This window comes from Bombina bombina, chromosome 3, assembly GCF_027579735.1.
Source record: "Bombina bombina isolate aBomBom1 chromosome 3, aBomBom1.pri, whole genome shotgun sequence".
NCBI lineage: Eukaryota > Metazoa > Chordata > Amphibia > Anura > Bombinatoridae > Bombina > Bombina bombina.
The window spans coordinates 999,237,342-999,252,851 of NC_069501.1; the positions used below are offsets into that span (position 1 = coordinate 999,237,342).

The 15,510-nt window shown below is 39.8% G+C and overlaps 1 protein-coding gene across 1 annotated transcript in view; it reads right to left on the reverse strand.

The window, feature by feature from the left end:
- The window catches only part of PRIM1 (DNA primase subunit 1), a 199,340-nt gene that overhangs the window by 150,733 nt on the left and 33,097 nt on the right, over positions 1 to 15,510 (reverse strand). The window lies entirely within an intron of this gene.

The window sequence follows — 15,510 nt, forward strand, 5'->3', positions numbered from 1 at the left end:
TGGCGAATCAATGAGGCAAACACCTCCGGATGGAGTTCCCACTCCCCCGGATGAAAAGTCTGACGACTTAGAAAATCCGCTTCCCAGTTCTCTACTCCTGTGATGTAGATTGCCGATAGATAGCAAGAGTGGGCCTCCACCCATCGAATTATCTTTGATACTTCTATCATCACTAAGGGACTCCTTGTTCCCCCCTGATGATTGATATACGCCAGTCGTGATATTGTCCGACTGGAATCTGATGAATTTGGCCGAAGCCAACTGAGGCCACGCCTGAAGCGCATTGAATATTGCTCAGTTTACAGAATATTGATTGGAAGTAGAGACTCCACCTGAGATCAAACACCCTGAGCTTTTAGGGAATTCCAGACTGCACCACCAGCCCAGAAAACTGGCGTCCGTTGTCACTATCACCAACACGTCCCCTGGGACAGATGATCTGGCGACAACCACCAAAGAAGAGTCTCTCTGGTTTCTTGATCCAGATTTATCTGAGGAGATAAATTTGCATAGTCCCCATTTCACTGACCTAGCATAACACAGCTGCAGTGGTCTGAGATGAAAGCGAGCAAACGGAACGATGTCCATTGCCGCTACCATAAATCCAATTACTCCATACACTGAGCCACTGATGGCCGAGGAATGGACTGAAGTGCTCGGCAAGTATTTAGAATCTTTGATTTTCTGACCTCCGTCAGAAATATTTTCATGTCTACAGAGTCTATCAGAGTTCCCAAGAAGGGAACCCTTGTCCGTAGAACTAGTGAACTCTTTTCTATGTTCACCTTCCAACCGTGAGTTCTCAGAAAAGACAACACTGTGTCCGTGTGAGATTGTCAGATAAGTTGACGCCTGATCTAAATATCGTCCAGATAAGGGGCCACTGCTATGCCCCGTGGTCTGAGAATCGCTAGAAGGGGACCCTAGAACCTTTGTGAAGATCCTGGGTGCTGTGGCCAACCCGAAGGAAGAGCCACAAACTGAAAATGTTTGTCCAGGAAGGCAAACCTTAGGAACTGATGATCCTTGTGAATAGGGATATGAAGGTATGCATCCTTCAAGTCCACGGTAGTCAGATATTGACCCTCCTGGATCATTGGTAAGATTGTTCGTATAATGCTCATCTTGAGTGATGGAACTCTGAGAAACTTGTTTAGGACACTTGAGATCTAAAATGGGTCAGAAAGTTCCCTCTTTTTTGGGAACCACAAAAAGATTTGAGTAAAACCCCTGCCCCAGTTTTGGAACGGGACAAATTACTCCCATGGTATAGAGGTCTTTTATACAGCGTAAGAACGCCTCTCTTTATCTGGTCTACAGATAATTGTGAAAGATGAAATCTCCCTCTTGGGAGAAAACCCTTGAATTCCAGTTGATAGCCGTGGGTCACGATTTCCAGTGCCCAGGGGTCCTGAACGTCTCTTGCCCAAGCCTGAGCAAAGCAAGAAAGTCTGCCCCCTACTAGATCCGGTCCCGGATCGGGGGCCGCCCCTTCATGCTGTCTTTGTAGCAGCAGCAGCAGGCTTCTTGGATTGTTTACCTTTATTCCAAGCCTGATTGGGTCTCCAGACTGACTTGGATTGAACAAAATTCCCTTCCTGCTTTGTGGAGGAAGCAGAGGGTCCTCCTTTAAAATTTCGAAAGGAACGAAAATTATTTTGTTTACCCCTAACAGACTTAAGTAGGGCCATGGCCTTTACCTCCAGTAATGTCAGAAATTATTTCCTTCAATTCAGGCCCGAATAGGGGTCTTACCTTTAAAAGGAATAGCTAAAAGCTTAGATTTTGATGACACATCAGCAGACAAAGATTTGAGCCATAACGCTCTACGCACTAAAATGGCAAATCTTGCATTTTTCGCCACTAATTTAGCAATTTGAAAAGCGGCATATGTAATAAAAGAATTAGCTAGCTTGAGAGCCTTAATTCTATCCAAAATGTAATATAATGGAGTCTCAACCTTTAGGAGACTCTTCTAGAGCATCAAACCAAAAAGCTGCTGCAGTAGTAACTGGAACAATGCAAGCCGTAGGTTGTAAAAGAAAACCCTGATGAATAAATAATTTAGAAGACCCTCTAACTTTTTATCCATAGGGTCTTTGATAGCACAAACTGTCCTCAATAGGTATAGTTGGGCGCTTAGCCAGGGGTAGATTATAGCTCCCTCCACCTTAGGGACCGTTTGCCAAGAGTCCAGAATGGTGTCTGATATGGGAAACATTTTCTTAAAATTAGGAAGGGGAGAAAACGGTATATCTGGTCTATCCCATTCCTTTTTTACAATTTCCGAAATTCTTTTAGGAACCAGAAAAACATCGGTGTAAGTAGGTACCTCTAGATATTTGTCCATCTTACACAATTTCTCTGGTGGTATCACATTAGGGTCACAATCATACAGAGTCGCTAAAACCTCCAGAAGTAAACAGGCGGAGGTGGTTCAAGCTTAAAATTTAAAGGACATCATATCCGAATCTGTCTGAGGGTAACATTTCCTGAGTCTAAACGTTCTCCCTCAGACAGCAATGCCCTGACCCCCAACTCGGAGCACTGTGAGGGTACATCGATATAGCCAATAAAGCATCAGAGGATTCAGTATTCACATTAATACCTGACCTACTGCGTTTACCCTGCAACACTGGTAATTTAGATAATACCTCTGTAAGGGTAGTTGACATAACTGCAGTCATCTCCTGCAGAGTAAAAGAATTAGACTCACTAGAGGTACTTGGCGTCGCTTGTGTGGGCGTTAAAAGGTTGTGACACTTGGGGAGAACTGGATGGCATATCTTGATTCTCCTTAGATTGAGAATCATCCTTAGGCACACTTTCTTTACCTAAAATATGCTTTTTACAATGTAAGACCCTTTCAGTACAAGAGGTACACAATGTAAGAGGGGGTTCCACTATGGCTTCTAAACACAGAGCAATGAGTTTCCTCAATGTCAGACATGTTGAACAGACTAGTAATAACCACAATAGTCCGTTAAACACTTTATTTATTGATTTAAACCATTTTTTTTTTAAAACGTGTACTTGCGCCTTTAAGAAATAAAAAAGCACACAATTTTTCCCAAACTGCCTAAAAAAACGTTATAAAACGCTATACAATTAACTACACATATTCAATAGTGGCAAAAAATGATTGCACCCTAAGTGCAAAGGGTGAAATTAACCTCTAAAAGATATTTATAGCAAAAAAATTATTTGATTTGAAAAAAACGACCCCTGCACCGCTGTGGTGCCTCAAATGGAACAACAAAGTCTAGATAGTCTAGATACAAACTTCTAAGATTAGCAGCTACACCATAAAACACACTTAAACTCCTCAAGAAAAAGTGTTGGGACAAAAATACAAAAGGACAGTAGGTGGCGCTATAGGACAATTAAAGATAAACCTATTTAGGGATATTGCGAGAATCAATTTGCTGGTATACTAATAACTAATGTACTAATGAGAGTATGTGTTAAAATACAATATTTATTCTTACATACATTCAATAAAAACATATAATAACATGATATTCATAAAAATATTATCTAATAATAAATTATTAAAACAATATAAAAATGTAGACCACCGGTGTCCAAAAAATAAATCTATACAGGTTAAGTGCTATATGCAAAATTCTATGACAAATGTACTAAATTCTAGGACAAAATTATGCTGGTATGCAATAACGAACAATGATTAATGTGTATGACAGTTATAGGTATACATCAATCCTGTATGGAAAGGAGATCGATATGATAGATCAGCTGTTTCACTTGATGCGGTTAGAAAAGTCTTTAAAATGTATTTTGGATATTTGATACTAAAAAGTGGAATTAGCAATATTTATGTTGCAATATTTAGGATCGGTGAGTTATAAAATTTGTTACAATTTGTGTCATCTGAATAATAGAACAATAGATGGCAGAATTTCTTTCCAAGTTTCTTAATGTAGCTTTGATCGTTAAATATGTAAAGTTCTTTTACTTACAGTTTTGTGTACCAGGCTTCACAACGGCTAAACCCTTCAAGGTAAATATTCTCAGGACTCCGTTTCACTTGACTTTATGAGGGTTTATAGCTACTATTTTTAGCGCTATATATTAGGTGCTGTTTGTGGTTTTGTAGGTGTCAGGCTTCACAGTGGGTTCCTAACGGTTAACGTTATATTTGTGTTTCTGTAGTGAAAGGTGATCTTTATGATAGGCAAGCTCCACAAACGGCTAACCTTTCTGGATTTTGCTTCCTAAGGTTCCGTCCTGCTTGCAGTTCTGTAGTGCTGTATGCTCCTTGTAGGTGACAAGCTCCACAACGGCTAACCTCTCTGGGCTTTGATTCCTGAAGGTTCCGTTCTACTTGCTATTCTATAGTGCTGTATGCTCTTTGTGGGTGACAAGCTCCACAACGGCTCACTTTTCTGGATATTAATCCTAGGGATCCGTTCTGCTTGTATGTTTGTTTATCCTTTTAGTGGTATATACTGAATGTTTCAGGTGATAACGTGGTTACTATTTGAAAACTGTCTTTACCGGTCTTTTTCAAATGCCGGTGATGTGTGCACACAATCCTCTACGCGTTTCGGCGGGATGGGATGCCTTTGTCAAGATACCTGAATGGAATTCAAATCCTCCTTTTAAGCGCTTTTCAGGCTTTAACCCTTTGTGTTGATTTTTGTTTTAAGTTTTTCTCATTGTTGTAAATCTTGCTTCTCCATTATAACATATTGCTATTTCACATTGGACATATTGTCTTTTCATTTAGAACATATTATGTTATTCAATTCATAAGACATCAAGAATTTGGTATAAATAAATAAAATATAATAATAAGTACCTAGGTAAAGTGGTGCAGGAGATTTTTTTTCAAATTTAAGTAGTTAGTAAAGAATTTGGTATAAATACATAAATAAATATTTAAGTGCAGGGATGCCTATGAATTTTTCTAATTTAATTAATTGTATTAATTATGTTGATGTATTTCATGTAGTTTTTTAATGTTTGTATGTCTTAATTAACAGTATGTATTAGAATGGATTCCAACCTTAGTTCTGTTTTCTAGTGTGTGTTTCTGTTTTGCAAATGTTAATATATACAATTTGTGTAGTATAATTCTTTTTGTAAGCGCACTTAGATATTGATCACAATATTCTCATTATTATTATTATATTAATAGAGGTTTATTTCATTTATATCAAGATGCTATGATTTAGATAGGATTTCTGGGTATGGGCTGTGTGAATGTAGTGCTTTGATGCTCAAACATTGGTTTGTATTTAAATTTTGATTAGACAATAGTCATCAAAATCTTTTATAAGTACATAAAGCGGTACAATAAATTTTGTTACAAATACTGATAACTGAAATATGTGACAAATTTTAGGTAACAACTTATATAAACGAACATAAAACCAATATATAACTCAACTCAGAATTAGACTTGAATCAAATAATATAATAAAATACAATAACATAATTATAATGCAAACGAAAAAAAACACTAACAACTGTGATCAGTGGTATAAAACACCAGGATCTTGAGCTTAGAAACAATATTTTAAAAACCAAAAAATTCACATATACTGATAACTCTGAAATAAGTGCAAATTTTAGGTAACAACTTATCATATAAAACGAACATAAAACCAATATATAACTTGTTCTAAAATAAAATATATATATAGTATATATATATATATATATATATATATTCTATCATAAATACATTAATCAAATTAACTAACCAATATTTAACAAAATTTATGTAACCGCTTTATCTATGTACTTATAAAGATTTTGATGACTATTGTCTAATCAAAATTTAAATACAAACCAATGTTCTGAGCATCAAAGCACTACATCAGTGCTTTCCAAACTGTGTGTCGGGACACACTAGTGTGTCGGCAGCAGGGTGTAGGTGTGTCCCTGCTTCAGCACTATTTTTTTTAAATTTATTTATTTTTTTGGTTCTGACTTTCCGCCTGCCTGCCACGCATATCACATGGTTGACACGTGATTGATACCTTGTGAGTCACAGATCATCTTAACCAATTGGTGCAGGCTCAGTGGGAACTGAAACTATTCCCATTGGCGGCTTTGGCGGCACATTGCTCCTGACTGCACGTGTAGTCTCCTTAATCGGTTGGTGACTGCTTGTGTAGTCAGTGAGTGTGACAGCAGTGTGTTTGCAGCGCGGGCAGTAGTCAATCGGACTCACCGAGCTCTGAAGGCGGCAGATTAAATGCTGAGCTGAAGTCAGAGTCAGTGGGGGTTTTTTTAAGATAGCTCCCAGTAGTGCATTGCTGCTCCTGCTTCTTGATATATGGATAGGAAGTGGAAACTTAAAAATGCTTGATGATGAAAATGAGTGTCTTTAGCTAATATTACACCAAATATTCAGAAATTGTGTTAATCCCATCAACCTCATACATCACATTAAAATAGTAAGTAGCTATTGGGGTTATTAAACTTTTTTTATTCTTGCACATACATACTGTTTACTTGTAAATACATTTCGTTATTATATAAGTTTATGTATGTGTCCGTATCTCTTAAAACAAGTTAGTTTAACCTCCTTTTTGCTAGTACAAACTGAATTACTGTGTCGCGAAATGATGTAGGTCTAAAACGTGTGTCACCAACTTGAAAAGTTTGGAAAGCTCTGCACTACATCCACACAGCCTATACCCAGAATCCTATCTAAATCAAAGCATCTTGATAAACGAAATAAAACTATTAATATAATAATGAGAATATTATGAGCAATATCCAAGTGCGCTTACAAAAAGAATTATACTACACAAATTGTATATATTAACATTTGCAAAACAGAAACACACACTAGAAAACAGAACTAAGGTTGGAATCCATTATAATACATACTCTGTTTTATTAAGACATACAAACATTAAAAAACTAATGATATACATCACATAATGAATACAATTAATTAAATTAGAAAATATCATCGGCATCCCTGCACTTATATATTTATTTATACCAAATTAATTTACTAACTAATTTAAATTAGAAAAAAATCTCCTGCACCACTTTACCTATGTACATATATATTTATTTATTTATACCAAATTCTTGATGTCTTTATGAATTGAATAACATATGTTCTAAAATGAAAAGACAATACGTCCAATGTGGAATAGCAATATGTTATAATTGGAGAAGCAAGATTTACAACAATGAGAAAAGCTTAAAACAAAAAGGAACACAAAGGGTTAAAACCCGAAAAGTGCTTAAAAGGAGGATTTGAATTCCAGTCAGGGTATCTTGACAAAGGCATCCCCGCCGAAACGCGTAGATCACCTGACCTGGACCCCACTGGATTGTGGTGCACACATCACCAGCATTTGAAAAAGACCAGTAAAGACAGTTTTCAAAATTTTCAAATAGTAACCATGTTATCACCTGGAAACATTCAGTATATACACTAAAAGGATATACAAACATACAAGACAGAACGGATCCCTAGGATTAATATCCAGAAAAGTGAGCCGTTGTGGAGCTTGTCCACCCACAAAGAGCATACAGCACTATAGAATAGCAAGTAGAACGGAACCTTCAGGAATCAAAGCCCAGATAGGTTTAGCCGTTGTGGAGCTTGTCACCTACAAGAAGCATACAGCACTACAGAACCTCAAGCAGGACGGAACCATAGGAAGCAAAATCCAGAAAGGTTAGCCGTTGTGGAGCTTGCCTATCATAAAGATCACCTTTCACTACAGAAACACAAATATAACGTTAACCGTTAGGAACCACTGTGAAGCCTGACACCTACAAAACCACAAACAGCACCTAATATATAGCGCTAAAAAATACTAGCTATAAACCCTCATAAAGTCCAAGTGAAAACGGAGTCCCTGAGAATATTTTACCTTGAAGGGTTAGCCGTTGTGAAGCTGGTACACAAAACTGTAAGTAAAAGAACTTTACATATTTAACGATCAAAGCAACATTTAAGAACTTGGAAAGAAATTCTGCCATCTATTCTTCTATTACTCAGATGACACAAATTGTAACAAATTTTATAACTCACCGATCCTAAATATTGCAACATAAATATTGCTAATTCCACTTTTTAGTATCAAATATCCAAAATACATTTTAAAGACTTTTCTAACCGCATCAAGTGAAACAGCTGATCTATCATATCGATCTCCATTCCATACAGGATTGATGTATACCTATAACTGTCATACACATTAATCATTGTTCGTTATTGCATACCAGCATAATTTTGTCCTAGAATTTAGTACATTTGTCATAGAATTTTGCATATAGCACTTACCTGTATAGATTTATTTTTTTGGACACCGGTGTCTACATTTTTATATTGTTTTAATAATTTATTATTAGATTCTATTTTTACGAATATCATGTTATTATATGTTTTTATTGAATGTATGTAAGAATATTGTATTTTAAACACACTCATTAGTACATTAGTTATTAGTATACCAGCAAATAGATTCTCGCAATATCCCTACCTAAATAGGTTTATTAGCTTTTATTGTCCTATAAGCGTCACCTACTGTCCTTTTGTATTTCTGCTGTGGTGCCTACCTGCCCCCAGGGTACTGCAAAATGACTCGACAACGATCCGGTTAACAGATCAGTTTAGGCCCAACCGGAGCTAATGCCTGCTGCCTTCTCGGTCAGAGTAAACTGTGCGTCTGAGCGTGCGGAAATAGGCCCCCGCCCATCATGGACGACGTTCGCATTAGCCTGTACAACCTCATGGGAAGCGGTTTATCAATAAGCCATGTGGTCCCCTAAACAAAAACTCACTAAACAGCCATATTGATTATTTGTTCTCTTTCCAAATAAAAAAACGTTAAGCTGCCTCTCCCAGTGTCCTGATATATGCTGCAATAAGTCCTTTGCTGCATTAAGCCCAGTACTATGTCAATGAAATAAATAAACACAGGATTTTCAGTAATACCCTTTGTTTACAGGTCTACTGCTTACCCCTTCCCTTGCAGGGAAAAAAATGTCAGCCAGTTCTGATATACCAAGTCTCCTCAGAAATAAAGGACTGAACATACCTCAATGCTGCTTGTAGCATGTAACCGTTCTCCACACTGAAGATTTCACTACCTTCAGAAGCTCTGTGGGAACCAACATGGATCTTAGTTACATCTGCTAAGATCATCAGCCTCAGGGCAGAAATCTTCTTCCATATCTTCCCTGAGGAAAATAGTACTCACTGGTAGCATTTAAAATAAAAAAAACTTCTTGATTGAAGAAACTAAAACACCTCACTTTACCTCTTCTAGTACCAACACAGACAAAGAGAATGACTGGGGGTGGATGGAAGGGAGGGAGCTAATAGATGAAATCCGTGGACTCGTATCTTGTAGAAGAAATACTCAATACCAGCAACAAGCAAACATTTTACAGATACAAAAGCTTTTAGTAACATAGGAAATAAATTAAAAAACACGAGAAAAAAAAAATAGAATACAAAAATACACCCCCCCCACCAAAAAAAAATATAATTTATGCTTACCTGATAAATTCATTTTCTCTTGTAGTGTAGTCAGTCCACGGGGTCATCCATTACTTATGGGATTATATCTCTTCCCCAACAGGAAGTGCAAAGAGGATCACCCAAGCAGAGCTGCTATATAGCTCCTCCCCTCATACGTCATATCCAGTCATTCGACCAAAACCATACGAGAAAGGAGAAACTATAGGGTGCAGTGGTGACTGGAGTTTAATTAAAATTTAGACCTGCCGTAAAAAACAGGGCGGGCCGTGGACTGACTACACTACAAGAGAAATGAATTTATCAGGTAAGCATAAATTATATTTTCTCTTTGTTAAGTGTAGTCAGTCCACGGGTCATCCATTACTTATGGGATACCAATACCAAAGCTAAAAGTACACGGATGACGGGAGGGACAAGGCAGGATCTTTACACGGAAGGAACCACTGCCCATAGAACCTTTCTCCCAAAAACAGCCTCCGAAGAAGCAAAAGTATCAAATTTGTAAAATTTTGAAAAGTGTGAAGTGAAGACCAAGTTGCAGCCTTGCAAATCTATTCAACAGAGGCCTCATCTTAAAGGCCCAGGTGGAAGCCACAGCTCTAGTAGAGTGAGTTGTAATCCTTTCAGGAGGCTGCTGTCCAGCAGTCTCATAGGCTAAACGTATTATGCTACGAAGCCAAAAAGAGAGAGAGGTAGCCGAAGCCTTTTGACCTCTCCTCTGTCCTGAGTAAACGACAAACAGGGAAGAAGTTTGACGAAAATCTTTAGTTGCCTGCAAATAAAACTTCAGGGCACGGACAACGTCCAGATTGTGCAAAAGTCGTTCCTTCTTTGAAGAAGGGTTAGGACACAATGATGGAACAACAATCTCTTGATTGATATTCCTGTTAGTGACTACCTTAGGTAAGAACCCAGGTTTAGTACGCAGAACTACCTTGTCTGAATGAAAGATCAGGTAAGGGGAGTCGCAATGTAAAGCCGATAACAGACTCTTTCGAGCCGAGGAAATAGCCATTAAAAACAGAACTTTCCAAGATAACAGTTTGATATCAATGGAATGAAGGGGTCAAACGGAACGCCTTGCAGAACGTTAAGAACTGCTCCACGGCGGAGGCAACAGTCTTAAACACAGGCTTTAATCCTTGCTAAAGCTTGACAAAAAGCCTGAACGTCTGGAACTTCTGCCAGACGTTTGTGCAGAAGAATAGACAGAGCTGAAATCTGTCCCTTTTAATGAACTAGCCGATAAACCCTTTTCTAAACCCTCTTGTAGAAAAGACAATATCCTAGGAATCCTAACCTTACTCCATGAGTAACTCTTGGATTCACACCAATATAAATATTTACGCCATATTTTATGGTAAATTTTTCTGGTAACAGGCTTTCTAGCCTGTATTAAGGTATCAATAACCGACTCCGAAAATCCACGCTTTGATTAGAATCAAGCGTTCAAATCTCCATGCAGTCAGCCTCAGAGAAACTAGATTTGGATGGTTGAAAGGACCCTGAATCCAAAGGTCCTGTCTCAGAGGTAGGGACCATGGTGGACAAGACGACATGTCCACTAGATCTGCATACCAGGTCCTGCGTGGCCACGCAGGCGCTATTAGAAATCACTGATGCTCTCTCCTGCTTCCTGGCAATCACTCGAGGAAGCATCGGGAAAGGTGGAAACACATAAGCCATGTTGAAGACCCAATGTGCTGTCAGAGCATCTATCAGCACCGCTTCCGGGTCCCTGGACCTGATCCGTAACAAGGAACCTTGGCGTTCTGGCGAGACGCCATGAGAACCAGATCTGGTTTGCCCCAACGATGAATCAGTTGGGTAAAGGACCTCCGGATGAAGTTCCCACTCCCCCGGATGAAAAGTCTGGCGACTTAGAAAATATCCGCCTCCCAGTTCTCCACGCCTTGGATGTGGATCGCTGACAAGGTGGCAAGAGTGAGACTCTGCCCAGCAAATTATCTTTGAGACTTCCAACATCGCTAGGGAACTCCTGGTTCCTCCTTGATGGTTGATGTAAGCTACAGTCGTGATGTTGTCCGACTGAAATCTGATGAACCTCAGAGTTGCTAACTGAGGCCACGCCAGAAGAGCATTGAAAATTGCTCTTAATTCTAGAATGTTTTTTGGAAGGAGTTTCTCCTCCTGAGACCATGATCCCCTGAGCCTTCAGGTGAATTCCAGACTGCGCCCCAACCTAGGAGGCTGGCGTCTGTTGTTACAATCGTCCAATCCGGTCTGCGGAAGGACATCCCCTTGGACAGATTTGGCCGAGAAAGCCACCATAGAAGGGAATCCCTGGTCTCTTGATCCAGATTTAACAGAGGGGACAAATCTGAGTAATCCCCATTCCACTGACTTAGCATGCACAATTGCAGCGGTCTGAGATGCAGGGCGCGCAAATGGTACTATGTCCATTGCCGCTACCATTAAGCCGATTACCTCCATGCACTGAGCCACTGACGGGTGTTGAATGGAATGAAGGGCACGGCAAGCATTTTAGAAGTTTTGATAACCTGGCCTCTGTCAGGTAAATTTTCATCTCTACAGAATCTATAAGAGTCCCTAGGAAGGGAATCCTTGTAAGTGGCAATAGAGAACTCTTTTCCACGTTCACCTTCCACCCATGCGACCTCAGAAATGCCAGAACTATCTCTGTATGAGACTTGGCAGTCTGAAAACTTGACGCTTGTATCAGAATGTCGTCTAGGTACGGAGCTACCGATATGACTTGCGGCCTTAGTACCGCCAGAAAGTGAGCCCAGAACCTTTGTAAAGATTCTTGGGGCCGTAGCTAACCCGAAAGGAAGAGCTACAAACTGGTAATGCCTGTCTAGGAAGGCAAATCTTAGATACCGGTAATGGATCTTTGTGAATCGGTATGTGAAGGTAAGGCATCCTTTAAGTCCACTGTGGTCATGTATTGACCCTCTTGGATCATGGGAAGGATGGTTCGAATAGTTTCCATCTTGAATGATGGAACTCTTAGGAATTTGTTTTGGATTTTTAAATCCAAGATTGGTCTGAAGGTTCCCTCTTTCTTGGGAACCACAAATAGATTTGAATAAATCTTTGCCCGTGTTCCGTCCGCGGAACTGGGTGGATCACCCCCATTAGCAAGAGGTCTTGTACACAGCATAGAAAAGCCCTCTTTCTTTACTTGGTTTGTTGATAACCTTGAAAGATGAAATCTCCCTTGTGGAGGAGAAGCTTTGAAGTCCAGAAGATATCCCTGAGAAATGATCTCCAACGCCCAGGATTCTGGACATCTCATTGCCCAAGCCTGGGCAAAAGAGAGAAAGCCTTGCCCCCTACTAGATCCGTTTCCGGATAGGGGGCCCATCACTTCATGCTGTCTTAGGGGCAGCGGCAGGTTTCCTAGCCTGCTTGCCCTTGTTCCAGGGCTGGTTAGCTTTCCAGCCCTGTCTAACGAGCAACAGCTCCTTCCTGTTTTGAAGTGGAGGAAGTTGATGCTGCTCCTGCCTTGAAGTTACGAAAGGCACGAAAATTAGACTGCTTAGCCTTTGATTTGGCTCTATCTTGAGGCAGGGCATTGGCCCTTACCTCCGGGTAATGTCAGCGATAATCTCTTTCAAGCCGGGCCCAAATAAGGTCTGCCCCTTGAAAGGAATATTAAGCAATTTAGATTTAAGAGGTCACATCAGCTGACCAGGATTTAAGCCACAGCGCTCTGCGCGCCTGGATGGCGAATCCGGAGTTCTTAGCCGTAAGTTTGGTTAAATGTAACTACGGCATCAGAAACAAATGAGTTAGCTAGCTTAAGGGCTTTAAGCTTGTTTCATAATTTCATCCAATGAAGCTGTGCGATATGGTCTCTTCTAGAGAGTCAAACCAGAATGCCGCCGCAGCCGTGACAGGCGCAATGCATGCAAGGGGTTGTAAGATAAAACCTTGTTGCACCAAACATTTTCTTAAGGTAACCCTCTAACTTTTTATCCATTGGATCTGAAAAAGCACAGCTATCCTCTACCGGGATAGTGGTGCGCTTAGGCCAAAGTAGAAACAGCTCCCTCCACCTTAGGGACCGTCTGCCAGAAGTCCCGTGTGGTGGCGTCTTATTGGAAACATTTTTCCTAATAAGGAGGGGGGTGAAAAGGCCACACCGGGTCTATCCCACTCCTTGTTAACAATTTCTGTAAGCCTTTTAGGTATAGGAAAAAACGTCAGTAACACACCTGGATACCGCAAAGTATTTATCCAGCCTACATACATTCTCTGGAATTGCAATCCGTGTTAACAATCATTCAGAGCCGCTAATACCTCCCCTAGCAATTACGCGGAGGTTCTCAATCTTAATTTAACAAGTAGAAATCTCTGAATCCAGTTTGCCTGGATCAGATCCGTCACCCACAGAATGAAGCTCTCAGTCCTCTTGTTCTGCAAATTGTGACGCAGTGTCAGACGTAGGCTCTATTCATTACAGCGCGCTCTGTTTCTTACTCCAGAGTGATCGCGCTTACCTCTTAATTCTGGTAATTTAGATAGTACTTCTGTCATAACAGTAGCCATGTCTTGCAAAGTGATTTGTGATGGGCCGCCCTGATGTACATGGCGCCACAATATCACGCACCTCCTGAGCGGGAGGCGAAGGGTACTGACACGTGAGGAAGTTAGTCGGCATAACTTCCCCCTCGTTGTCCGGTGATAATTTCTTTACATGCAAAGTTTGATTTAAAGTAACATCAATACATTGAGTGCATAAATTTCTATTTGGCTCCACATTGGCCTTTGAACATAGTGAACAGACAGATTCATCTGTTTCAGACATGTTTAAACAGACTAGCAATGATATTAGCAAGCTTGGAAAATACTTTCAATAAATTTACAAGCAATATAAAAACGCTACTGCGCGTTTAAGAAGCACAAAAAAACTGCCACAGTTGAATAACAGTGAACTACATTAGTTATAGCAACCAAACTTGTACAATAAATGTATAAAGTTAGCAGAGGATTGCACCCACCAGCAAAGGATGATTAACCCCTTGATAATCAAAAACGGATAACAAATGTATTAATTAACGTTTTTATCACAGTCAAACACACTTTCACAGGTCTGCTGTGACTGATTACCTCCCTCAAACTAGCTTTGAAGACCCCTGAGCTCTGTAGAGACGTCCTGGATCATGGAGATGAAAGGGAAGACTGACTGAATTTTTACTGCGCAAAAAAAGCGCTAAAATAGGCCCCTCCCACTCATATTACAACTGTGGAGAAGCTCAGTAAAACTGTTTTTATGCAGAAAAAACGACAGCCATGTGGTAAAAATTCATGCCCAATAAGTTTTTATCACCAAGTACCTCACAAAAACGATTAACATGACAGTAAACGTTTTGCAAATGAATTTTAAAGTTATGAAGTGTTATTAAAATGCCTGCTACCAGTCGCTTTTACTGTACAGTAATGAAGGCTCAGATTACTTCAGTATTAACCGTATTTTCTGAGTGAAATTCCATTCCCCAGAAAAATACTACAGTGAATACTTACATACTCATCAGCCTGATACCAGTCGCGTACTACTGCATTTAAGGCTGCACTTACATTATATCGGTAATTAGCAGTATTTTCTCAGGTCAATTCATTCCTTAGAAAATAAATTACTGCACATACCTCCATGCAGGGGGGGGCCCTGCGTGCTATTCCCCTGTTTTGAAGTTACCTCACTCCTCAGAATGTATGAGAACAGCCAGTGGATCTTAGTTACGTCCGCTAAGATCATAGAAAACGCAGGCAGATTCTCTTCTAATGCTGCCTGAGAACAAACAACACACTCCGGTGCCGTTTAAAATAACAAACTTTTGATTGAAGAAATAAAACGAAAGTTTAAACACACCACAGTCCTCTCACACGACCTGTCTTTAGTTAGGTGCAAGAGAATGACTGGATATGACGTATGAGGGGAGGAGCTAGTATAGCAGCTCTGCTTGGGTGATCCTCTGCACTTCCTGTTGGGGAAGAGATATAATCCCATAAGTAATGGATGACTGTGACTGACT